Source organism: Microcaecilia unicolor, chromosome 5 (assembly GCF_901765095.1).
Source record: "Microcaecilia unicolor chromosome 5, aMicUni1.1, whole genome shotgun sequence".
Classification (NCBI taxonomy): domain Eukaryota; kingdom Metazoa; phylum Chordata; class Amphibia; order Gymnophiona; family Siphonopidae; genus Microcaecilia; species Microcaecilia unicolor.
Window position 1 is genome coordinate 132,430,653 of NC_044035.1, and position 26,113 is coordinate 132,456,765.

The 26,113-nt window shown below is 42.0% G+C and overlaps 1 long non-coding RNA gene across 1 annotated transcript; it reads left to right on the plus strand.

Moving 5' to 3' along the window:
• The first annotated feature begins 1,745 nt into the window (after positions 1-1,745).
• On the plus strand, positions 1,746-26,045 carry LOC115470264. The gene is made up of 3 exons (XR_003942152.1): positions 1,746-1,760; positions 12,880-12,884; positions 25,958-26,045. It is a non-coding gene; the product is annotated as an uncharacterized LOC115470264 (long non-coding RNA).
• The last annotated feature ends 68 nt before the right edge of the window (positions 26,046-26,113 follow it).

Here is a 26,113-nt window from a genome sequence, read left to right on the forward strand (position 1 = left end):
ATAAACATATTCAACTATAGTCAAACCAAAAAGCTTTCCCTATCATTTTATGCCTATGACAATGATATTGAATATATTTCATAAGAACAAATATCAATTAGTTCTAAAAAAATAGTGATCTTAGTGAGTGGTTAAGGTTAAGTGTTTCTTTAATCAAGACAAACACATGGCGTTCAGCTTCCCCTACACTTTATAGTGCTTCTTGCCATATAAATCATCCTATGACATCTATTACAGGGGTGCCTTGGTGTGTTAATATCCTGTTCCTGTGTAGACCATTAAAATAATATAAGAACTTAGCTTTGCTTCTATGCGTGGGTTTGTGTAGTCAAGCAGAATCCACATCATGCAGCCCAAGGTTGTGAAAAAAGTAAATGTTAAAAGAGGTCTTCCTCTTCCACCTATAAATCTTCAGTAAAAAGCAAATGTTTCTTTTTGGAATAGCAATTTCCTTAGGTCTTACTAGTTTAGGGTCATTAGTTTTCACATTTTTTGGAAATAAATAACTATATAGAAATAACAAGCAAGACAGGAAAATTCCCAGTGGCCATAACAAATCACTTTCATCATAAAACCTTGCATTACAAATCAGAGTAACTGGAAGAAAGATTAATGCTAAATCACAGGCTACATGGCATATCTTTGGACTGAGAAGAGCAGAAATGGCAAACTCCACTCAAATTTCACAAACGAGTCTGATTTTCAGGACAGCCATGTTATGCAAATGAACCTGTTGCTTAGCTCAAATATAAGTCAAGATCGCATGAATATTCACACAATCTAAACTTTTTTTTTGTGACACTGAAAAACTGGAACTAGCCATGTGTGATGTGGGTAATGTTGGTAAAACTGCAGTTGCCCTGAATGCTCTTTGCTGCTGATTTCACAGCAATTGTTTTTCACGTACAAAGAAAATATTTCTATATATTTTATTCATCAAAATGTTACCTGCCTATTCATTTTGGTATGGTTTGATAGACAGCTCATCTAAGACTGTTCCAAAATAGTAGAGAATAGAGGGAGAGGTTAACTTGAGGGATAGTTATCAAGCTGCGGTAAAAATCAGGTTTTTACCACAGCTTGATTTCCCATGGGAGTTAGCAACCAGCAGTAGCCCAGTATCACAGGTTAATGACTCCTGTGCTAAATGAATAACATGGCTTGTTTGTCACATGCAGTGTCTTGGATTTTACATAGTAATGAACTGTTTGGCATGCATTTACATGCTTTGCATCTTATTACTATGTACTGTGTGGTGACATAAAAAAAACTGTTACAGCACAGAAACTTGCATTATAGCCCTTTAACTCACATTAAGGGGCAAAAAAGCATGATATAGCCATAATGTACCTGCTGTGCACTGTCTTGGATGAATCTCTTCATAAAGGTGGTTAATATATAAATAAATAAAATAATGGAGCTTGATAGCAACCCCCCTCCCAGACCCTATTTTTCAAAAGGGCATATTTATAAAGCCATGAATTACCATACTGTTAGTGCACGCTAATTCCAAATAAAACTGTTAACATGGGAAAACACCATTTGGGGTGTGAAATGGGAGGGGAATGAGAGAAGACTGCACCTTACAGTTAACATGAAGGTTGTTACTGCTAAATATATCACACATTAATCCATGGACACATCATTTTCTCTGCATTAACTGCAAAACAGCACTCCCAAAAATATTGGGAATACCTTTAACAGTTAACGCAGTGGTATAGCAATTACTATGCAATAATGTTAGTAATTACCACACATTAGTAAATAGGGGCCATAGAGCATCAAAGTTTTGCAGTTATCACATGGTAAATGTCAAAATTAACACACAGTACCTGCAGAATCATCACATTCTATTCTATCCTATTCTATAATTTCTATTCTGTCTGTGCCCATTGGATTCAAGGAGGATCACAAATAAGAGATTCCTGACATGCTTTGGAGAAATAACAACTAGTTAAAAAATAATTAAATAAATTGTTGAAAACAGATGCGTCTTTAAAATTTATGAAATAAATAAGAAGAAGCACATCTTACTTCTAGTGGTATTTCATTCAAAATGTTTACACTCTGGTGACCAAAAGAATGTGATTTATATTGAATCTTGTAAACTGTGGAATACTTTAATTCTAAGAAAGTGGATCTTTGAGCCAAAGAGTAGCTATTTAAGAGAAGCTGCATCTGGGAAACAGTCAGAGTTCATGTCAAATAGTGACCTGTAAATTAAAGAAGCCACTTTGACAGACATTCTAAGCTTTATAGGAAGCTAATGTAAGCTTCTCAACAGAGGGGAGGACATTTTCTCAAATTTTACCAGGCCATAAATCAGTCTAGCTGCCATATTCTGTATTAACTGGAGGCTAGATAATAATTTAGATGATATACCACTGTACAGAGCATTGTAATAAGTTGGGGAAGCAAAATAGCTTGTAATATAATGTGGTTCTTGTATCCCGCTAACTCCCACAAAACGGTGGTCCAAAGTGGGTAACAAAAGAGATGAAGAGTAAAACAGTAAAGCAAACAAATTAAACTAAGAAGTGCAGAAGAAAGGAGGTGTTGATGCCCCTCTACAAGTCATTGGTGTGGCCCCACTTGGAGTATTGTGTTCAGTTCTGGAGTTCGTATCTACAGATGTAAAAAGACTGTAAGTGGTGCAAAGAAAAGCTATAAAATGGTATGTGATTTGCGGTGCAAACCATACGAGGAGAGACTTGCCAATCTGAACATGTATATCTTGGAGGAAAGGAAAAACAAGGGTGACATGATACAGACGTTCAAATATTTGAAAGGTGTTAATCCGCAAGCAAATCTTTTCCAGAGAAGGGAAGGCGGTAGAACTAGAGGACGTGAATTAAGGTCGAAGGGGGGCAGACTCAGGAGCAATGTCAGGAAGTATTTTTTCACAGAGAGGGTGGTGAATACCAGGGGCGTATCTGAGGTTCGGCGGTAGGGGGGGCAGGGGCTAGAGTGAGGGGGCACATTATAGCCCCCCCAGTCGCCGCTGCCCCCGCCTACCGCCATCAACCCTCCCCCACCTACCGCCGTCACCTACCCACGCCGAGGTCCGCTTCCTCCTGCCGGTGCCTTTAAAAATATTACTTCAGCTGACGGGGGACCCAACCCCGCCAGCCCAGCCGAGGTCTTGCTTTAAGTTCTTCCTCGTGCTGTTGAAAGCTGCATCCCTTCCAGTTTCGGACGGAGTCTGACGTCGCAGCACGTTGACGTCCTGCACGTACAACGTGCTGCGACGTCAGACTCCGTCCGAAACTGGAAGGGATGCAGCTTTCAACAGCACGAGGAAGAAGAACTTAAACAAGACCTCGGCTGGGCTGGCGGGGGTTGGGGTCCCCCGCCAGCTGAAGTAATAATTTTAAAGGCACCAGCAGGAGGAAGCGGATCTCGGCAGGGGTAGGTGATGGCGACGGCGGGGGAGGGTTGACGGCGGTAGGAGTGTCCAGGGCGAAATCTGTGGAGGCCCAGGCCCCTGTGGCCCCACGCAGATACACCCCTGGTGGATACATGGAATGCCCTCCTGCAGGAGGAGGAGATGAAAACAGTAACAGAATTCAAACATGCATGGGATAAACACAAAGGAATCCTGTTTAGAAGGAATAGATCCAAACAAGCTTAGCATAGATTAGGTGGCAACACCGGTAATTGGGAAGCAAAGCCAGTGCTGGACAGACTTCTACGATTTGTGCCCTGATCGTAGCTGACTAGATATGGATGGGCTGGAGTGTAAATTTTTACATTAACTTCAGAAATTTTAGTACAAGAACCGTGCTGGGCAGAATTCTACGGTCTGTGCCCTGAATATGGCAAGGACAAAGCAAACTCAGGTATACATATAAAGTATTGCATACCAGTTTATCTTGTTGGGCAGACTGGATGGACCGCATTGGTCTTTATCTGTCGTCATTTACTATGTTAAATAGTGGAGGAGTGGCCTAATGGTTAGGGTGGTGGACTCTGGTCCTGGGGAACTGAGTTCGATTCCCACTTCAGGCACGGGCAGCTCCTTGTGACTCTGGGCAAGTCACTTAATCCTCCATTGCCCCAGGTACAAATAAGTACCTGTATATGTAAGCCGCATTGAACCTGCCATGAGTGGGAAAGCGCGAGGTACAAATGTAACAAAACAGATAAGTTTTCAGATTCTTGTGAAACAGATAATAGGATGATGAAGTCTGTAGATCCAAAGATAAAGAGAGCCAGAGGTGAACTGCCTGGTAGCAAAAAGAATCTTCTAAAAGTTTCTTATAGCTAACATCCAAAAATGAAGCAAAGATTAAATGGTATGGGGCTCTAATTCTTAAACTGTGGTCAGAGGGAAAAGACAGCAGTCAGTAAAGATATGCTGCAGGGCCCATCAAACATTTTAAATACCATATAGGCCAATTTAAAAAGAATATGAGCAGGAAACTAATGAAGAGAAATCAGTGCAGTAGTACTCTATCAAATTTTTTCATATGAATTATCAGTTTAGCAGCGGTGTTCTGGATTCTAACATTTTCCTCTCTCAAAGAGAATCTAATCGCAAGTAATTGTAAAGAAAATTTTCTTAGTAAGTTCTGTTAACTTTTAGGGATGTTCCCAGTATTTTGGGGAGGGCTGCCTCACGTTACCTACAAGCCAGATAACACATATTGCATTTAGCTACACCTCTTGAGGTGGCATTAACAACCTCCACATAAACTGTAGGGCCTAGTGCCTTTCCATTCCACACCCCAAAATGTTGTTGTCTGCCTTAGGTGTTTAATGCAGGAATTAGCACATGCCAACAGTTAATAAGCTGCAGTTATACTCTATACACAGATCCCAACATATTTATCTTCTCTGATTATTTCTTATTGTCAGATATGTTCTTCACACTCATCAATTCAGAATCAACTAGCTACCCCTGTCGTTGCTCATACCAGACTCCAATCTACCTGTCATTCAGCTTTCTTCTCGTTAAATCTGACTCTGTGGAATGCTTTACCCTTTGTGCTTGGCAATGAACAGTCCTATTCATGATTTAAGGTTGCTTTAAAGACCCACTTATTTACTATTGCCTATTTCTCTAGCCTTGAGTAGTGATGTACTGACCCAGTAGGGTTTTTGGCAGCTATGTTTGCCCTCTGCTTTTGCTTTGCTGTTTTGACCTTCTTGACTTTTTCTTACCCTTTCCTATCTGGAGTTGTAGTTCCTTGTTCTCTTTCATTGTGATTGTTATTTTTATTGTTCTTGTCAACCGCTTTGATTTTATGAAAGGTAGTATATCAAGATTAAGTAAACTAATTCCCATGTTAAACAGATAATGCAATAAATAGGCTCCTTAATATACATTGCATATGTCTACTTCTACTCTTCTACAGAATCAACCTTGTCCCTCTTTTGTGTTTGTTGTAGGAAGACGGAAGAAAATCTGGGGAGAAAGAATGATACTGAAGAGTAAAATCTTTTTTTATTTGAATTCTGTATAGTGCTGCTGTAGGTAAGAAACTGCCCATCTGTGACAGCTCTCGCCATTCTAGTACATATTAACATTGCTGCTCCATTGGAGCCTGATAAGCATCATCATTAGGAAATGGTCATTTATGATCCTTGTGAGCAGAAAACACATTACTCTCATTTATTTGGTCAAAGGAAATTTTTTGCAACAAGCTGAATTGTCATTCTTTTGTTTTCTTACTTATGGTACAGTGATCGTAATACCATATGTTGTATATAGATAATGAAAGGCCTTTTTGCATTTTAATTGCAAAACATAAGTAGATTTACAAGAGAAATGATCATTTGATTCTTATTCAAATAAAGAACAAGGTCCAGATCCAGACCATATAGTCCACTTAGCTAGAAATTAAATCAAAGGAGTTCAGGAGGGGCTCAAGAATTGTGAGAAGGGGCTTAAGCAACTGGCAAAGATCGTATTTTTCTGGGTCTGACTCTCATAGTAACATAGTAACATAGTAGATGACGGCAGAAAAAGACCTGCACGGTCCATCCAGTCTGCCCAAGATAAACTCATGTGTATACCTTACCTTGATTTGTACCTGTCTTTCTCAGGGCACAGACCGTATAAGTCTGCCCAGCAGTTTTTCCTGCCTCCCAACCACCTGTCCCGCCTTCCATCACCGGCTCCGGCACAGACCGTATAAAAGTCTGCCCTCCCCTATCCTCGCCTCCCAACCACCAACCTCTCCTCCCCCCACCTGCTCTGCCACCCAATTGTAGCTAAGCTTCTGAGGATCCATTCCTTCTGCATAGGATTCCTTTATGCACATCCCACGTATGTTTGAATTCCGTTACTGTTTTCATCGCCACCACCTCCCGCGGGAGGGCATTCCAAGCATCCACCACCCTCTCCGTGAAAAAATACTTCCTGACATCTTTTCTGAGTCTGCCCCCCTTCAATCTCATTTCATGTCCTCTCGTTCTACCGCCTTCCCATCTGCGGAAAAGATTTGTTTGCGGATTAATACCTTTCAAATATTTGAACGTCTGTATCATATCACCCCTGTTCCTCCTTTCCTCCAGGGTATACATGTTCAGGTCAGCAAGTCTCTCTTCATACGTTTTGGAACGCAAATCCCATACCATCCTCGTAGCTTTTCTTTGCACCGCTTCCATTTTTTTGACATCCTTCGCAAGGTACGGCCTCCAAAACTGAACACAGTACTCCAGGTGGGGCCTCACCAACGTCTTATACAGGGGCATTAAAACCTCCCTTCTTCTGCTGGTCACACCTCTCCCTATACAGCCTAGCAATCTTCTAGCTACAGCCACCGCCTTGTCACACTGTTTCGTCGCCTTCAGGTCCTCGGATACTATCACCCCAAGATCCCTCTCCCCGTCCGTGCCAATCAGACTCTCCCCGCCTAACACATACGTCTCCCTTGGATTTCTACTCCCTAAGTGCATCACTTTGCATTTCTTCGCATTGAATTTTAATTGCCAAACGTTAGACCATTCTTCTAGCTTCTTCAGATCTTTTTTCATGTTTTCCACTCCCTCCGGGGTGTCCACTCTGTTGCAAATCTTGGTGTCATCCGCAAAAAGGCAAACTTTACCTCGTAACCCTTCGGCAATGTCACTCACAAATATATTGAACAGAATCGGCCCCAGCACCGATCCCTGAGGCACTCCACTACTCACCTTTCCCTCCTCCGAGCAAACTCCATTCACCACCACCCTCTGGCATCTGCCCGTCAACCAGTTCCTAATCCAGTTCACCACTTCGGGTCCTATCATCAGCCCATCTAGTTTATTCAAGAGCCTCCTGTGGGGAACCGTGTCGAAAGCTTTGCTGAAATCTAAATAGATTACGTCCATAGCACGTCCTTGATTTAATTCTCCGGTCACCCAGTCAAAGAATTCAATGAGATTCGTTTGGCACGATTTCCCTTTGGTGAAACCATGTTGTCTCGGATCTTGCAACTTATTTGCTTCCAGGAAATTCACTATCCTTTCCTTCAGCATCGCTTCCATTACTTTACCAATAACCGAAGTGAGGCTTACCGGCCTGTAGTTTCCAGCCTCTTCCCTATCACCACTTTTGTGAAGAGGGACCACCTCCGCCGTTCTCCAGTCCCTCGGAACCTCTCCCGTCTCCAAGGATTTATTAAACAAATCTTTAAGAGGACCCGCCAGAACCTCTCTGAGCTCCCTCAATATCCTGGGGTGGATCCCGTCCGGTCCCATGGCTTTGTCCACCTTTAGCTTTCCAAGTTGTTGATAAACACTCTCTTCCGTGAACGGTGCTCTATCCGCTCCATTCTCAGGTGTACTTTTGCCAGTCCCTAGCGGTCCTTCTCCAGGATTTTCTTCTGTGAAAACAGAGCAAAAGTATCTATTTAGCAAATTGGCTTTTTCTTCATCATTTTCTACATAGCGTTTTGTTGTATCTTTTAGTCTCACAATTCCGTTTTTAGTCTTTCTCCTTTCACTAATATACCTGAAGAAGTTTTTGTCTCCCCTTCTTACATTTCTAGCCATTTGTTCTTCCGCTTGCGCCTTCACCAGACGTACCTCTCTCTTGGCTTCTTTCAGTTTCACCCGGTATTCCTCCCCGTGTTCCTGTTCTTGAGATTTTCTATATTTCTGTAACGCCAACTCTTTAGCCTTTATTTTCTCAGCCACTTGCTTGGAGAACCATATCGGTTTCCTTTTTCTTTTGCTTTTAGTTACTCTCCTTACATAAAGGTCTGTGGCCCTATTTATTACTTCTTTCAGCCTGGACCACTGTCCTTCCACTTCTCGTACGTCCTCCCAGCCCATCAGCTCCTTTCTCAGGTATTCGCCCATTTTACTAAAGTCAGCACGCTTGAAATCCAGGACTTTGAGTTTAGAGTGTCCGCCCTGCACTTCAGCCGTCATATCAAACCAAACCGTTTGATGGTCACTGCTTTTCAGGTGTGCACCCACTCTGACATTTGACACACTATTCCCATTTGTGAGCACCAGATCCAATGTTGCTCCCTCCCTCGTGGGTTCCGTCACCATTTGTCTGAGCAGAGCACTTTGGAAAGCATCCACAATCTGTCTACTTCTTTCAGATTTGGCAGATGGAACCTTCCAATCTACATCTGGCAGATTAAAATCTCCCAACAGCACCTCTCTTTTCTTCGCCAACTTATGAATATCAGCGATCAGATCTTTATCTAGTTCCTCCAATTATGTCGGGGGTCTATAGAAAACGCCCACGTGGACAGAGGTTCCATCCTCTCTTTTTAAGGTGATCCATATCGCTTCTTCCTTTCCCCAATTTCCTGTCATTTCAGTCGCTGCGATATCATTTCTCACATACAGAGCTACTCCTCCACCTTTACGCCCCTCTCTGTCCTTCCTAAAAAGATTATAGCCTGGTATGTTTACATCCCATTCATGGAAACCATTGAGCCATGTCTCTGTGACTGCAACTATGTCCAAGTCTGCCTCCAACATCAGGGCTTGAAGGTCATGAATTTTATTGCTTAGACTATGAGCATTTGTGGTCATCGCTTTCCATCTACATTTCCTAGTATGTGTTTTGGTTTTAGTGATTTGGGGGTGTCTTTTCTCTTTGGGTACCTTCTTATCTTTTTGTTCCACCTTCCTTGGTTTTTGTTCTGCCTCAGTTTTATTTTCAGGAACATCGCAATGCTGTAGTGGAGCAAAAGAATTTTGTAGTGGCAACACTTGTGCTGGTGGATGCTTTTGTGTCACATGATGAAGTCTGCCTGAGCCTACTGTGAACCATCTGTTCTTATGTGGTTTTATTCTTTGAGGCAGTGGTGAGAAGTTATGATTCTGCACAGTCCTATAAGTTGCTTTAATTGCATCTAATTCTTGCATTACTTTACAGAGCTCTTGTTTTAAAGTAGATAGCTGAAGACAGATAGGACAAGCTTTCAGTCTCCAGATGATTTGCCTTGAAACTAAAGCACCACAATTATTGCAGAGAATAAAAGTCATCCTGATTGGTTGAAATGGGTATGAACAGGTGTACTATGTTGGAGTTAACAGGCTGCAAGATTGCCTGTGTATGATTGAGGAGTAAAGTTAATGAGGTTTGGTTTGGCTATAAATGAGTGGAAAACCCTGGGGTGGGTGGGATTATAAGTCCCCAAGTGTCAGCTAACTGCTGTTTTATCAAGGGAATTCTCTAACTGGGTGGGACCAGGACCAAAGAATTTCCAATTGAATTAACCTTTAAAATTGTCTAAGAATTATAACTTTTTAATCTAAATATTCCCAATAATTACAGCTGTGTAAAATGTTACTTTTGAGTCTCAAATGAATTCAATGCTGTTTTAACAGCCTCTCCTCTCTCTTCCTATCAATCAGAGCTTGGTAGGACAAGATAGAAAGAAAGAAAAGGTTTCACAGGGCTAATTAATTAATTAAGCAATAAGCATTAAATTTAAGAGAAGAATCAGGTATCTCACCTCTAGCCTGAAAGTTGAGAAGTTTGGACTTTATTTTAAAGTCAGAATTTACTTTAGTGTGCAGGGGTCCAAATAACCTGGAAAAATTTCAAACACAATTGGTTTGTCTCCCCCTTCAAGGCCAATCTATCTCCTGTTGTGCAGTGAAATGGTCCCCAAGTGTCAGCTAACTGCTGTTTTATCAAGGGAATTCTCTAGCTGGGTGAGACCAGGACCAAAGAATTTCCAATAGCACTCCTGGGACTCAGTTTATGAGCTAGATATTTTCTCTTAAGAGTGTTCAACTGCTCTACCATTGGCCCCATCTCTTCTACATGAGAGAAAAACGTTCCCACCAGAAGAGCTTTTATTCATTGATTTTATAAGGGAAATGGCTGATGCCATTCCATTAAAATTACAAGCAAAGGAGAAATTCAGGGCAGAAACACTGGACAGCCTTCATTTCCTTGACCCTTCCCCCAAGGAAGCTGTGACAGTGCCCATTCACAGAATCACAGCTGAGAGTGTGGGAGACCACCCCTCTAAGTTAATACTATGTATAGAGTCCAAAAGGCTACCAAATTTGAGAAGTAGCAGCTTCATCACCATTCCATGGTGATCTTATTCACACTCAAAAGAGCCAATACTTATTTCTTGGTGCCCCCAGGAACAGAAGCTCAAGCATTGGAGTCTTTTGTGAGAAGGTTCTTGTAGAATGCTATGCTCGCTTTCTGCATAGTTTCTTACCAGCTCTTCATGGGCATGTATTAGGGAGTTTGCAAACACTCTCTCGTGGGAAAAGGATAAGTCACTCCATTATCTAGTGGAAAAGGGGAAGGGTGTGGAAAATACATAGTTTAGGTAACCTATGAATCTTTGAATATGGCATTGAAGCATCTGCTTTGGGTAATGGCACCAGGAGACCCACCTGACCCCGAACATCTGACCTCAGATATGATGCATGAAAATCTTCTGACATGCTGTGCCATGGAGACAGTCTCTTTAGAGATAAAGTGAAGGAACCCGCTATCCTGATCAAGCATCTGAATAACACTCTTAAAAGCCTCTCCAAATACACTTTCAACCCAGCCTCCTCGTCAAGGAGGTACCAGAGTACAGGCCAAAGGAGATGCTGCTATTCTGAAAGGCAAGTACTCGGGGCCATTTCCTTTAAGGACCTTGAAGATCAGACAGAGTTTTAAATTTAGCCCTATATTGTACTGGTAGCCAACTAAGTTTTTGCATAAATGGTTTGATGTGGTCACATTGCTTGCAACCTTCTATGAGTCTTGCTGCAGCATTCTGAATCAATTGGTGCTGGTGCAGACTTTTTGTACTCAGACCATTGTAGAGTGCATTACAGTAATCCAGTCTTGATGTTATCATGGCACGCACAAGCGGAATAAGATTTTCCATCTCGATGTAAGGAGAGAGGCAGCATAGTTGTCGCAAATAGTAGAAACAGCTCTTGAAGGTTGCTTGGATTTGAGGAATCAGAATAAGTGTTGAATCTATCTGTATTCCAAGGTTCCTGACTTGTGATTTGAGGGGGAGTTCGTACTTCCCAAAAGAGATTTTAATGTCTTGTACATGTCCACTTGTGTTAGGGACCCGTCCCAGAGAAGCTTGGTTTTACTTGGGTTCAGGCAAAGTTTGTTGTGCTTAGCCCATTCTTGAATTGATGTTAGGCAGGTAATCAGTTTATTCAAGGCTGTAGGTAAGTCAGGTTCAATGGGTATGAGTAGCTGCATATCATCTGCATAGATGTAGAACTGAGTGTCCATTGACCGAATCTGCTTGGCTAGTGGCTTGAGGTAGGCATTGAACAGAATGGGTGACAGCAGGGCCACTGAGAGGGGGGGACAAAACTCCCCGGGCCCGGGCCTCCGGGGGGGGGGGGGGCCCGGCACCGCAGTCCAGCCCGTCCACCCTCCGTCGCTCCCTGGCATTGAATTTAAGCGCCTCACCTTCGAAAGCGCAGCAAGCAGCAGCAGACCACTCCTTCCTTCCGTGTCCCGCCCTCGCCTGACGTAACCCGCGAGGGCGGGACACGGAAGGAAGGAGTGGTCTGCCACTGCTTGCTGCGCTTTCGAAGGTGAGGCGCTTAAGGTCTGCAGAGGGCCCGGTGGCGGGTGGAGAGGGGGCCCGGCGACCTCAGGTGGGGGGGGGGGGGCCCAGGGGCAGCCTTGTCCCTGGCCTGGCCCAGTCTCTCAGCGGCCCTGGGTGACAGTATCAATCCCTGTGGTACCCCCACAGGTCAGTGCCCATGGTGGCGATGAGGAGCTGCCAAACATTATGGATTGTTGCCTATCTGATAGATAGGAACTAAACCACGAAAGTACTGTTCCGTTGATACCTGTTTCTGCCAGTCGTGCTAGCATGATATCATGATCCACAGTGTCAAAAGCTGCTGATAATCTAGCAGTACTAACACAGAGGCAAACCCACTGTCTCGGTTTCTGTGAAGATCTAGTAGGGATACGAGGACCATTTCTGTTCCATAACTGGATCTGAATCCAGATTGACATAGATTGAGTCAGTTTCTCTCTTCTAGCCAATCATTGAATTGGACACAGACTGTTTGTTCTATAAGTTTTCCTAGAAATGGGATGTTAGATACTGGTCAGTAACTTTCAAGTTTGTCATGGTCAAGGTTGATTTTCTTTAGCAAAGGGTGAACCACTGCTCTTTTTAATGCTGTTGGTAGTTGCCCATTAGAAAAAAAGAGGAGTTCACAATTTTAGTGGCAACTCCTATGAGGCCCATACTTGCCTGCTGCACTGTCTTTTATGGACAGGGGTCGAGAGAGCAGGTAGTTGGTCAAAGGTCTCTTTGGATTTTGTCAAGGCTCTCCTCTGTTATTGGGTTAAACGTGTCCCATATGTCTCTGTCAGGAGGAGGTGAGTTTGTGCACTCTTCTTGTTAAACTGTACAGCATTGCGTAACCCTAGTAGCGCTCTAGAAATGTTAAGTAGTAGTAGTAGTATTGGAGGCTGGGTAGGATTGCCTGTAAATCCTGGAGGAAACTTTTAATTTTGTTAGCAAAGTAATCAGCAAAATCATTGCAGTTCAGTTTTGAGTTGCAGGCTGGTTCTGTTGTGGGGGTTGCAGTAGGCTGCTTACTATACTGAACAGCTGCTTGGTTGAATTGGCAGCCTGTGCAATGCATTGAGAGAAATATTGCTTTTTTTTGGCTGCTGTTAAGGCTTGGCAATTTGACCATGATAGGGGTGTTATTTCAATACTGCTATCCCAGAATTCTGGGATGTCAACCCCTTTGTAGAATACCAAATCTAGCATGTGACCCTTTTTGTGGGTTGGAGCATTGATCACCTGTGTGAATCCTAGTGCTGTAATCATGACCAGAAAGGCAGCTGTGGTGGTATCTGGGGATTTGATGTATAGATTGAAATCTCCATGATCACCATCCTAGGGTAATTCAGAGTCACTTGAGTAATCAGGTCTAGGTTGCTTGCACAGATAATGTGTTGTTACGAGGTGCTCAGTATACCATAAGTAGCCAGATTGGTTTCTCCTCTTCACGCTGGATTAAAATAGATTCTGATTCATTTAGCTGGGAGATGCGGATTCTGTGCAGTTTGATTGTATCCCAAATTAAGACTGCTACCCCTCCACCCCATCTTCCTGGTCTTAGTTCTTGTTGGATATTGAAACCTGTTGCACATAGCTCAACCAGTGGTAAACCCCCACTTTCATCTAGTTTTTCACTTATTCCTAGGATGTCAAGATTCTGTTTGTGTATGACATCATGGATCACTGAGGATTTCTTTGCAGCTGATCCAGCATTCACCAGCCCTATAGTTCCCAAGAGTGGTCTGAGGGTGCTGGTGGTAGCTTTGGTGTGGCATTGAGGTGATTGTACTGTTATGTAGGTGTTTGACCTCTTCCACTTTTGCCTTCTCTTTGGTCGATAGGAATTGTAGTTTCTTTTCCCACATACCACTGGGATCCCCCATGTCTCTTGGTCTGCCAAACCAAGGCAGTGGTTATTAAAGTATGCCCTACACGGATGTGTTTTGCCTTACATGGGCTGCTTCAGAGGCAAAACAATACCTTATGGTGTTTATGGTTTACTCAGTGCTTTATATACCACCTGTCATACAATGTATATCCAAGTGGTTTGCAAATCAGTTAAAAATAATAATAAAACTATAAAATAAAAAAATAACTCCATAATAAAAAAATAGAAAATTATAGATAGAAAGTATAAACACTCATTAAAAATAATAAACAATCCAATATTCACTTCATCAAAAGGGAATACAGGACCTCCGGACTCTAAAATTTAACCACTAATAAAGTACTTTTCTTCTATTGACTGTGTCCGCTTCCACAAATTCAGAAAAGTATACATTTGAGCTTACTGTAAGACTGATGGCTATATTTATAAATTCTGGCTACTCTGAGTGCAAAATGCCTTTCACATGTAATCGAGAAGGTTTCGAACAAGTTGTTTGCGATGAAGCTTTGTGTGACTATTTTGAATCAGTGGTGTAGCCAGACAGCCAATTTTGGGTGGGCCTGAGCCCAAAGTTGGTGGGCACAAAATTTTCTCTCTGCCCCGCCCCTTCCTCCCCCTACTCTCCACCTCTCCCAACTCAAAATAGAAACAGAAACACTTTAGCTCATGAGGATCCCCAAGCTCTATCAGCTGAAGATTTTCTCTGAAGACAGCCAGAACTCCATTTTACCAAGCTTGGCAGGCAGCAACTCCTTGAGCTACTGATGCCAGCCCCACAGGCATGCTTAGTTATCAGTGACTCAAGGATATTGCTGCCATCTGCTAAGCTTAATAGAAGGAAGGTTTGACTGCTGTCAGAGGAGGTCCTTTGTTATGGGGCTTAGGGATCCCCTCCATCTACAGCAAGGGTCAAGGCTGGTGTTTGACATGCTAGGGCCCAGGGCAGAAAATAAAGAAGGTTCTCCCCCCCCCCCATTCCCTCTCCTCCATTTCTCCCCTCCAATCTCCCCACCTGCCATTGCAATCACAACATACCCTCACCAAATACAGAACAAGTGATCACAAATTAGAAATAAAAATATGTAGGCAAAAATTGAACTGGGAACCTTGGCATATACTGCAGGTTCTAGGTCAGCTCCCACTCACCAATTCCCATCTGGAAAATTGCCACCTAGGACAATTACTATCTAACCAATTTCCACTGCTCCAGGGAGGACAATTCCCATCCTTAACAATCATGAAATATCACAGTCTGAAATTTATCTCCTTCCCTTCTCACATGGAATTTCTATCCATAATGATTCCATGCAGCTATGTTTCATGTGGAATGTTTATTTTATTTGACTCAATTCCCATTTTAACATATAGTGCAACTCCCCCCTCCAATTTTATCCTATCATTGCTATACAAGTTGTACCCTAACAGTGTCCCATTAACTGTCCTCTTTCCACCAAGTCTCTGAGATGCCTATTATATCTACCTCATCATTACTGCTATATACTCTAACTCTCCCTTCTTATTTTTTAGGCTTCTAGCATTTGTATACAGGCACTTCAAATTGCATTTTTTCCTTGCATCTACAAGCTGCTTAGAAGTTGAAGGGAATAATGTGCATTCTTTATGCTGCTCTCTCCTTAAGCACACCTGTCTTTCTTTCAGTATTGTTGAAATCTCTGTACTTGGATTCTCTGAATATCCTGTTTCAATAGAATCTTTCAAGGATACTCCACACTGAACTATGTGCTCCTGGGTGACTGTCAGCTCCCCCCCCCCCACCCCCCATTCTAGTTTAAAAGCTGCTCTATCTCCTTTTGAAAAGTTAGTGCCAGCAGCCTGGTTCTATCCATGCACTGCGACTTCAGAGCTCTGTCTGCCCCTTGGGTAATGTGCGTGGAACATTTCTGAAAATACTACCCTGGAGGATCTGGACTTCAGCTTTTTACCTAAAAGCCTAAATTTGGCATCCAGAACCTCCCTCCCACATTTTCCTATGTCATTGGTACCCACGTGTTATCGACAGCTGGCTCCTCCCCAGCACTAAGATCCTATCTAGGTGATGCGTGAGGTCTGCCACCTTCACACCAGGCAGGCAAGTGACCAGGCGATCCTCACGTCCACCAGTCACCCAGCTATCTACATGCCTAATGATGTATTACCAATCACAACTGTCCTAACCCTTCCTGCCTGGGCAGAAGTTCTTGGAGACATATCCTCAGTGCGAAAAGATAGTGCATCCCCTGGTGGGCAGGTCCTGGCTAAAGGAATTCATTGTAGTGCTGTAACAGACTATCTATACGTATATATTATGTAATCCTTTATTACACAAAAGAAGTATTTTTGTAAGCTTGCTTTCCTTATTTAATTATAATTATTACCCCATAATAAATAATGTATATGTTTCCACATTAGCATTTTCCTTCTTGTCTACAAACAACACCCAAACTTCTAGGGCCAAACATACATGCATATCATATTCTAGCAGATGAGACCAGAATAATTACTAATCTCACCCTATATGTGTCTACAACACACATGTACATGCATTGTCACTTTTCAGACACATTCACTCTGTGTAGTGCTATCCTGCTGCTCATCTGCTCAATGCCACTCTCACTCCTTACCGTGATGGCCCACCATCAAGTAAAGTTCTTACATTCAGTACTAGCTCTCTTCCTCAGGCTGCAGCAGAACCCCATACCCTATTCCTCCTCTCTTTGAACAATGCCCTTCCCTCAGGAAATTCACTAGTTTCAATGGCTTTCTCTAAGGCCCCTGCAGATGTCAGTTCCTCATTCCTGTGGCTAGAGCATCTTACCAATTAGCTGGATCTTACCACAGCCTCTGCTCTGGAAGAGGGGAGAATCGGAGAGCTGTAAAGAGCTAAACTCTGAAAAATATCCAGACACTTTAAGCCATTATTCTGGCTTCAAGATAGTTAATTTAAATATCTGTAGGATCCTGAAAAAAAAAAAATCCAGTTAGCAATCCTAGCCTTCTGAGTCCTCCTCAGCACATCTGACTAGGCCCCCCCCCCCCCTAAACCTTTGGGCCCTAGGCATGTGCCTTAATCTGGCTCTGTATTCACTATTTGTTCTAGATGGATGGATGAGAAAATACATTCAGAATAACAGTGGTAAGAGACAGCTATTTTAGGTGGTTTACTGGCTTTTGGGTTATTCCTCAGAGAGATCTCCCACACAGCAGCAAGATCTCAGTCACCCTGAACAGCTCATTAATTAATACAGCTTCACTATTTACATTCAGTCTTTGAAAACTATATCCAATGATCTTCACCTTCCAACCGTTTTTTTTCCTGGCAATTTAGAAATGTTTATTACAACAAAAATGGGAAATAATCTGTGCAAGCATAGTTTTATCATGAAAGGATAAAAGCACCACTCAGGCTCTCCTGTTCAGGCAAGAAAAAAGAATTACACTGGGCTGAGCAAATAATCGACACTGTACTTACCAATGGGGAGAGCTCAAGCTACTTGTAAACTCTGCAGGACAACAAAAAAGTTCTGCGTATTGAAAGTTATAAAAATCAAGATGAAAATCAGTACAAACTGAACAATATGTTTTCCAAAAACTAAGACAATTTTTAATTTGGTTTAAACTCAAAATGAAGGGCTGTAAATATATATAAGGTTTAATAAATATGTTAACAAAACTTTCAGCTGGCTGGCATCCTTCCCTTGCCTTTCTCTCCAGCTTTGTTCTCCCTGTTCTGGAGATGTGAGGAATAATAACTGAGTAGAAGAAAAGGGTGATAAGAATATCTGGGGAGGGGCTGAGATATAACAGAAGGGAGAAGAGTATTGAGAGGGCATAAGGTAATGCAAAGTAGCAGAAATTGTGGGGCATGGCAAGGTGCCTTTGGTGATGCTAGGTGGTACTGTCCTTCCTGCTCCAGAATCGAATCCGATTCATTCCCTGAAATAACACTCATTACACAGTTGTTACGAGTAACAATATTTCTTTATTCTTTCCCTAAAAAAGTCATGTAAACAGCATACAATTCCAAAAGAACATGTAAATGGACATCATGATGCATAAATGTGTAAACACTTTTCAGAAATATCTGACAATATTTAAAGTAATGGCAAATTTTTAAAACAATCTTAGTTTGATGGTGCATTATTATGAACAGCTCAGTTCTTGGCCTGAATAGACAAAGAATGATAATTTCCTACATTCATGAAACCTTCTTGCCTATTTTTGGTAGCTGTTCCCCTTTTATGTGCTCATACCTTAAATATTGTAAGAAGCTAACTCAAAGTGCTCTGGACATATTACTTCCCTTATAAAAACTCTTTATAAAATATAACTAGATTATATCAAATAAGGACTTTGCACACTTAATGTATATCAATTGAAAATGCTATTTTTATATTTGGAAATAGATGAAAAACCAGGTACTGTGGAACCTTTACCATGCCAATCCACTTTTGAAGTTCAAAAATGAAATGAATATAATAAAGACATATAATCTTTGGTTGTAAATAGTTTTACCAAAGTTGATTCCCTTTCTTTTTTTTTTATTTTATTTTATTATTTATTCATTTTCATCAAACATTCAAGAAAACATCTTGGTCGGAAAAGAACATAAAGAGTAAAAAAAAAACATATAACAATAAAGATTAACAATCTATAAAGAAATCATTACTACTCAAGTCCATAAAGTGAGAATCCAAGATTCAGGAATACAAGGAGAGTCTAATTAAATTTGAAAATTAACAGGATTAAGCAAGTACCATTGAGGTGTATTACTTATTTATTAAGCGTTATCCTTTTTTCTCGAAGTTATAAGAGCTGATGCATGCGTAGGCTCTGTAAACACATATTTCTTTCCATCAAGTCTAACTATACACTTGCAGGGGTATCTTAAAAAAAAGGTACCCCCCAACTGCACTATTCCAGACTTAAGGAGCAAAAATTGTTTCCTCCGTTTTCTTGTCTCCTTAGAGACATCAGGAAATAGTAATATCTTATAACCCAAAAAGGGTTTTTCTCTATTACGAAAGAAAAGACGGAAGATCCAACCCTTATCTGGCAGTAAAGCAACGGTAGCAACCAAAGTTGCGGCCGTTGCTAATTCAGAATCAGAAGTCTCAAGCAAAAGAGATACATCTATTGGAGTTTCAGGAATTAGATTCAGTTCTTTTCCTGGGACATAATAAACAGAGGTAAATGGTGGCAAGTTCTGGTCTGTTACATTCCCTTTCTTGATATCCCTAAATTCAGTTAATCTACATAATCTGGCTCTTACTTATACTAAGCCTTAAGCATGCTTTCTGCTAGGCAGAAGCAGCAGTAGTCTGAAATAAAAATTAAAATATACATGATCATCAATATCACTAGCAAAGGGTATGGTGATCTCCATTGCACCTAGGCTGCAAAACAAAACCTAACATGAAACTGGAAAAAAAAACAAAAGCTGGTTTTAATTCTTAAGGGAATATGTCTTTCAGACAAATTGTTACTATTACGCCACACTTCTTTTCTTTGTAAAGGATGTCTTATGGTGTACCAAATATTATAACTTTCTTTAGAACCAAATTGACAGAGCAGGGTTTATTCCCAAATATTTCACTTCAGAATAAGCCAGACTTGCATACCACCCCGCAGATGTTAAATAGTCAAAATGTCAGTTTACCTATATTAGCTGTTGCAATCAGAAAACAATGTGGACAAAAGATAACATTAATTGAAAGAGGACAGTTTAAAAAAAACCCTTTTGATCATACCTATATGTAGGAACTGAAATAGGATAAGTTCAAAACAGCACGGAAGATATGATCCTTTAATAGTATGAACTATTCTAGAAAGTTTTATGATTGTCTTTCATAAAGTCCTAAATTAGGGAAACATTACCACCTCTTGAAACATGTCTTTGCGAAAAGCATACCAGGTACCAAAAGTCCACTCTTCTATATAAAAAAATGAAAACTTTGATGCTCCTCTTTTTACCCAGATAGTCTAGAAACTACCACATTTTTCTTTACTGTCATGCAACTTTACATACATCAAAATACCTAAAAGGCAGCGCTTCCCAAACTTTTGTCCAGGATGACACCATCTTAACACTTAAAAATTAATGTGAGCCCAGATGGTGATGAAAACAAAATAGACCTCCACTCCCTCCTCTTTCACTTATCCAAAGGACCAAGACAGTAACAATAGCAGCAGTCAGCACAGAGTACTGTGTTTCATAGTGTGCTCAAAACCCCCAATACTGTGCATGAGTTTCAAACAGGAAGCCTACACAAGAGGAAGAGGCAGTGCCTGTGAATATTTATTGACTCAAGTCCCTTGCTGTCTGCCACTACTGGGCAGGGGTCACAGTGCAAGTCCAGAGGGAGGGGAAAGTAGTCTTGTTTCTGTAACCCTATCCACTGATATGATCCCATTTGGGGTCCCGATTATATAAATGATGGAATCCAATTAAAGCTAAACTTAAATGACCTCTGGAGTGAGCTCCAACAGCAGCTTCAGAGGTTACTATGACCCACAGTTTGGGAACCACTAAATTACTAAAATTACAAAAGGGTTTATTTACTAAGCTGCATTAACTGTTGACATGGCAGTTAGCATGCACTAACAGTTAACACAGTGCCTTAGCAGTCAGCACTAGCTAATTTCTGCATTAGCTAATGTGGAAGGGCTAATGTGGAAGGGGGTGGGGAATGCGCTTTATAGTTAACATGGAGGTAGTTACCACATTAGTTAATGCCATCTGAATAGATGTAGCTCACCATTCCATATTATGTCATTCAGTTAACAAAGGTAAAGAACTTTTCTCCGACTTAACTAAATGGAAACATGATGGGAATGGCCCCAACAGTTAACACAGGGGTGTTGCCATTAAATGCCCATTAATTTTGTTGTTAAACTGTTCTAACTGCAAAATCTTACTGCATTTTAGTAGAGAGAGCCCCAAAACTGGGAAATGTGAATTTGGGAAGAGCTATGAGGTGTTGTGACTTGGGTGCATAAAATGCTATTCAGCATGCTCAAGTAAGCACTCATAAAATTGTCTGAGGATATACATGCATAATAGTAGGTGCTCAGAAAACATAGTACCTTTATTTATGCAAAATGGGTCTGATATATTGCTCAAGTTAACTGGCTGGGAACAGCCACCAACCTGTTAACTCATGGCTCGGCAGATAACCGGTCATTCTTACGGGCATTTAACTGGCTATTGTTGCTGAAAATTACCGGGTAGCACCAAAAATAAAGCCAGTAATGTTGGGGGTGATCTGGGGGTATGACCAGTTAAGACCTGATATTTGGAACTTAACTGGCCAGGCTTAACAGCCAAATAAGGCTGAAAAAAAAGCAGGCCATGGCCGGTTAAGCAGCCATTGAAATACCCGGATATTCAATGCTGGTCGCCGGAAATGGCCTGCCACTGAATATCCAGGTTGAATATCGGCTATCAAAGCACTGCCTGCCTCCAGCTGAATATCGGGGGGGGGGGGGGGGGGGGGGGGGAGAGAATGTGTCTATATGCTTTTGGGGGCATAGAACAGGCAGTTGAAAATGAGTGGGATCAGCATGCACACATATATTTTATAAAATATGCATATATATGTTATAATGTCTTTGTATCACTCAATGGTGTGACTGTACCTCGAATACTGCGTGCGATTCTGGTCACCGCATCAGAAAAAGATATAGTGGAATTAGAAAAGGTACAGAGAAGGGCCACGAAAATGATAAAGGAAAATGGGACAACTTCCCTATGGGAAAGGCTACAGTGCTTAGGGCTCTTCCAGCTTGGAAAAGAGAGGCTGAGGGGAGATAAGACAGAGGTATATAAAATAGTGGATGTGAATTGCTTGTTTACCCTTTGCAAAAAATACTAGGAATAGGGGACAAGCAAAGAAGTTATTAAGTAGTAAATTTAAAACAAATTGGAAAAATATTTCTTCACTCAATGTGTAATTAACTCTGGAATTCGTTGCAGAGAATGTGGTAAAAGCAGTTAGTTTAGCAGGGTTTTAAAAAAGTTTTGATAACTTCCTAAATGAAAAGTCCATAAACCATTATTAAGATGGACTCAGGGCTGGCGCAACCCGGTAAGCATGGTAGGTGGGGCACTGACCTCTGTATGGCGCCACAAGCCATGCTAACCGCCACTGGCGGCTCACAGTTCCAGTCTCTGGTCTCCACCTGACCACCCTTAGCTCCTGCAACAGCCCCCTTTTTGTTCCTGCCGCCCTGCGTTTAAATCTTCTACCTCAAAGTCAAAGCGGCAGCAGACAGTGAAAGAAGCAGACTTGCCTCGAGCCTTCCCTTCCCTGTGTCCTGCCTTCCTCTGATGTAATTTCCCATTTCTGCGAGGGCGGGACACTGTGAGGGAAGGGAAAGCTTGAGGCAAGCCTACTTTTTTCACTGTCTGCTGCTGCCACTTTGACTTTGAGGTAAAAGATCTAAATGCAGGGCAGCAGGAACAAAAAGGGGGCTGTTGCGGGAGAAGAGGGTGGGTAGGTGGAGGGCTGGGGTTGGAACTGGAGCTAGTAGCAGCTAAGAAGGGGGCTAAGGCAGGAACTCGGGGGATGAAAAGGGGGGCAGGTGGAGGTGGGGGCAAATTGCTGGACTCGGATGGGAGGATAGGAGGCAAAGGAGAATCACCGGACATGGATGGGAGGGGAAAACAGGGGAGAGGAGAATCGCTGGACATGGATGGATGGAGGGGAGAATCGAGCTGGACATGGATGGAGTGGAGGGCAGGGGAGAGGGAACTGCACTGGACATGGATGGAGTGGAGGGCAGGGGAGAGGGAACTGCACTGGACATGGATGGATAGAGGGGAGGGCAGGGGAGAGAGAATTGCTGGATATGGATGGATGCAGGGCAGAGAGGAGAATTACTGGACATGGATGAGGAGAGAAGGGGAGGATGGGGTGAGAGGAGAATCGCTGGTCATGGATGAAGGGGATGGCAGGGGTGAGAGGAGAAAATTGCTGGACATGGATGGAGAGGGAAGATGCACATGGATGGAGGGGAGTGAGGAGAAATGCTGGACATGGATGGAAGGAAGGGAAGACAGAGGAAGTAGATGCACATGGATGGAGATAAGGGAAAGGGAAGAGGAGAAAAACTGCACATGGATGGAGAAAATAGGCAAAAGCTGGATCCACTCTATGTATACCTCCTTCAGTCAAGTTCGTGGAGGACCCAGCCTTTATTTATGGATCTAGGACAAGAAATGAAGAAGAGGAAAGTAAAGAAATAAATGGAAAGGAAGCCCTGGAAATAGATTTAAGAGAACAGATAAGAGAGCAGCAGAATCAGAGACTAGGACCAACATGACCAGAAAAACAAAGTCACCAGACAACAAAGGTAGAAAAAATCATTTTATTTTCATTTTAGTGTTTGCAATATATCCAATTTGAGAATTTACACCTGCTGTCTTATTTTGCGCTGTATAGGCTGCAGGGGAGTGTCAGAAACCCTAGACTGGCCCTGGATGGACTTGGGGAAAATCCATGGCTTATTTCTAGGATAAGCAGCATAAAATCAACTTTACTGTTTTGGGAACTTGCAAAGTACTTCTAATTTGGATTGGCCACTGTTGGAAACAGGATTCTGGGCTTGATGGATCTTCAGTCTGTCCCAGTATGGCAACACGTATGTTCTTATGCCCATTCCTACAGCAAAAAGTTCATATTGCTTCTGAACAGGTATAATTCTGTGTGGGTGCTTTCAGGGATTTTATATTTTGTTAAGAGTGTGGAAGAAATCAACATACACTTGTGAATTTAAAATGTAATCTTTTCAACCGTTTTTTTCTACACTATTAGCAGATTTTAAAAAGTATCTTTTAAGATTAGTGATCTATTGTTATATGTTACAGTAAGTTTGTAACATTATGAGCATACACCTTAATTTTAATGATGGTCTCCTATACCCGTAATTTTTTTTAGGGGAAGGGGGATTAGGGCACGACTATTTTATTATTATACTAGTAAAAAAGGCCCGTTTCTGTAGGCAAGGAAACGGGCCTTAGGCAGGCAATTCCCTCCCCCCCCCTTGCTACGGCCCCCTCGAACCCCCCCTTCCGCAAACCTGTCATTTCCCCCCCCCCCCCGGAACACCGAAAATTGCCGCCAACGCCGCCGTTGTTGTGCTACCTTCCCTTCCCGTAGGTTCTTCAATCATCTTCTTAGAAAGTTTAACTCCGTGCGTCTGACGTCAGACGCACGGAGTTAAAACTTTCTAAGAAGATGATTGAAGAACCTAAGGGAAGGGAAGGTAGCACAACAATGGCGGCGGCGGTAGTTTTCGGCGTTCCGGGGGAGGGGGATCGACAGGTTCGCGGGAGGGGGGTGGGTTTCGAGGGGGCCATAGCGCGGGGGGGGGGGGGGTGACAGCTGATTCCGAGGCAGGAGGAGTAGGCTGCGCGTGTTTCCCTACTCCTCCCCTTGCCTTGGAATCAGCTGTGTTGACGTCAGTGATGTCCGTGCGTGTCTGCCTCGCAGACCACTTGCAGCCAGGGAGCCACGGTCCCAAGCATAGAACGTTGGAGGTGAGAATTATTATATAGGATTGTTCTCTGCAGTGCATAGCATTAAGTACTTTTTTTTGCTGTGATTTTCAGTATAATTATGATATATAGTGTCATCTGCATGTCAACTTATATTTCATTTATTAAAACTTTGATTTTTTTTTTTTTTTTAGCTGATTACAAGTTTCTCAGGAGATAACAACAAAACACAGACATTTCAGACACTTTCTGTGATTCACTATGTCACATGTTTTCAAAAGATCACTAAGTGCCTCTTATCAAGCCATGCTAGTGGTTTCAGTGCGGCAATGTTGACAAAACCCATTCAAAGTGAATGGGCTTTGTCGGCATTGCTGCACCAGGGACTGTAAGCAGTTCGATGAAAGAAGCCCTAAAGCAGCGTTCCCAAATCTGGTACTAGAGGCACCCCAGCCAGTCAGGTTTTTAGTATGTCCAAAATGAATGATTCACAAGATAGATTTGCATGTAGTGGAGGCAGTGCATGCAAATCTCTCTCCTGAATATTCATTGTGGGCATCCTGAAAACCTGGCTGGGGTGCCTCCAGGACCAGGTTTGGGAACCACTGCCCTAAAGGATTAAAGATAGGCACAATATAAGGGAAATTAAACATAAAACTATGGCATAATGAAATATTTGAAATAAATCTTTGTATGTAATACTACACAAGATCATTTTTGAAGTATTTTGAAGAATAAAGTAGTAGTTGATTCTTGGTGAACTTTTAGAATTGTTCTTTATTGGTTAATATGAACTTCAGGATGGAAAATACTGATGTGTAGCATGTTTTTTCCTGGTGGTATCAGAAGGATTTTAATGACAATAAAATGCACTCAAATAGAATTATTGGTCTTGAATCTGCATTTTATTGTTCCCATTTCTGGCTGCTTCTACAAGTGAGAGAACTCTATTCCTAATATCACGACGCAACTCTCATATAAAGCTAGGCAGTCTATCACACAGAATATAAGGGACAAGGGAAAATAGTAATTCTTTTAACAGTTCAGGATAAATCATTTCCCATTAAAACATTCTCCGTCCATCTCAAAGCATATACTTAGGCATACTAACAGAAAACATTTTGGTTACCAGCTACAAAGGTGAGCAGCTGAAAAAATGCCAGACAACTCCCATGCCCATATTTAATTTTCAGCCATTTTACCTCCTTAGGTGAGGGCGTGTGAAAAGCTTTTTCCAGGTGCACCTGATAAGACAGCAAGTATACTTTTATCTGTGCCACACTGCCAGAAACTCCTAGGATCTAATGTAGCCCATATCTGGGTATAAATCCCCTCCTAGAGGAGTAGCCTAGTGGTTAGAATAGCAGACTGTGAACCAGAGAGACCAGGGTTCAAATCCTCCATTGCTTAGGTACAAACTTAGGGGTCCTATGCCGTGTGCCTAACACAGCTTAAAAATGGCATACCTTGGGACACACTCAGGCATCCCACGGTAAGTGCCAAATTAGTGCACGCTAACCATATGCTAAAAATATAAATTTTTTGAGGAGGTACGTCCGGGGGGTGGAACGTGGGCATTCCTGCACTAATCAGTTAGCACAGCTACATTACCACACGAGCCTTTACAGCCTACAAAAAATGGGTGGCAGTAAGTGTTCACATGGTAATTTTTTTTAATGGCTGCACACTAAAGGCAACATTAGCACATGGTCATTAATACAAAAAATAGAAAATTGGCCATTTTATGGC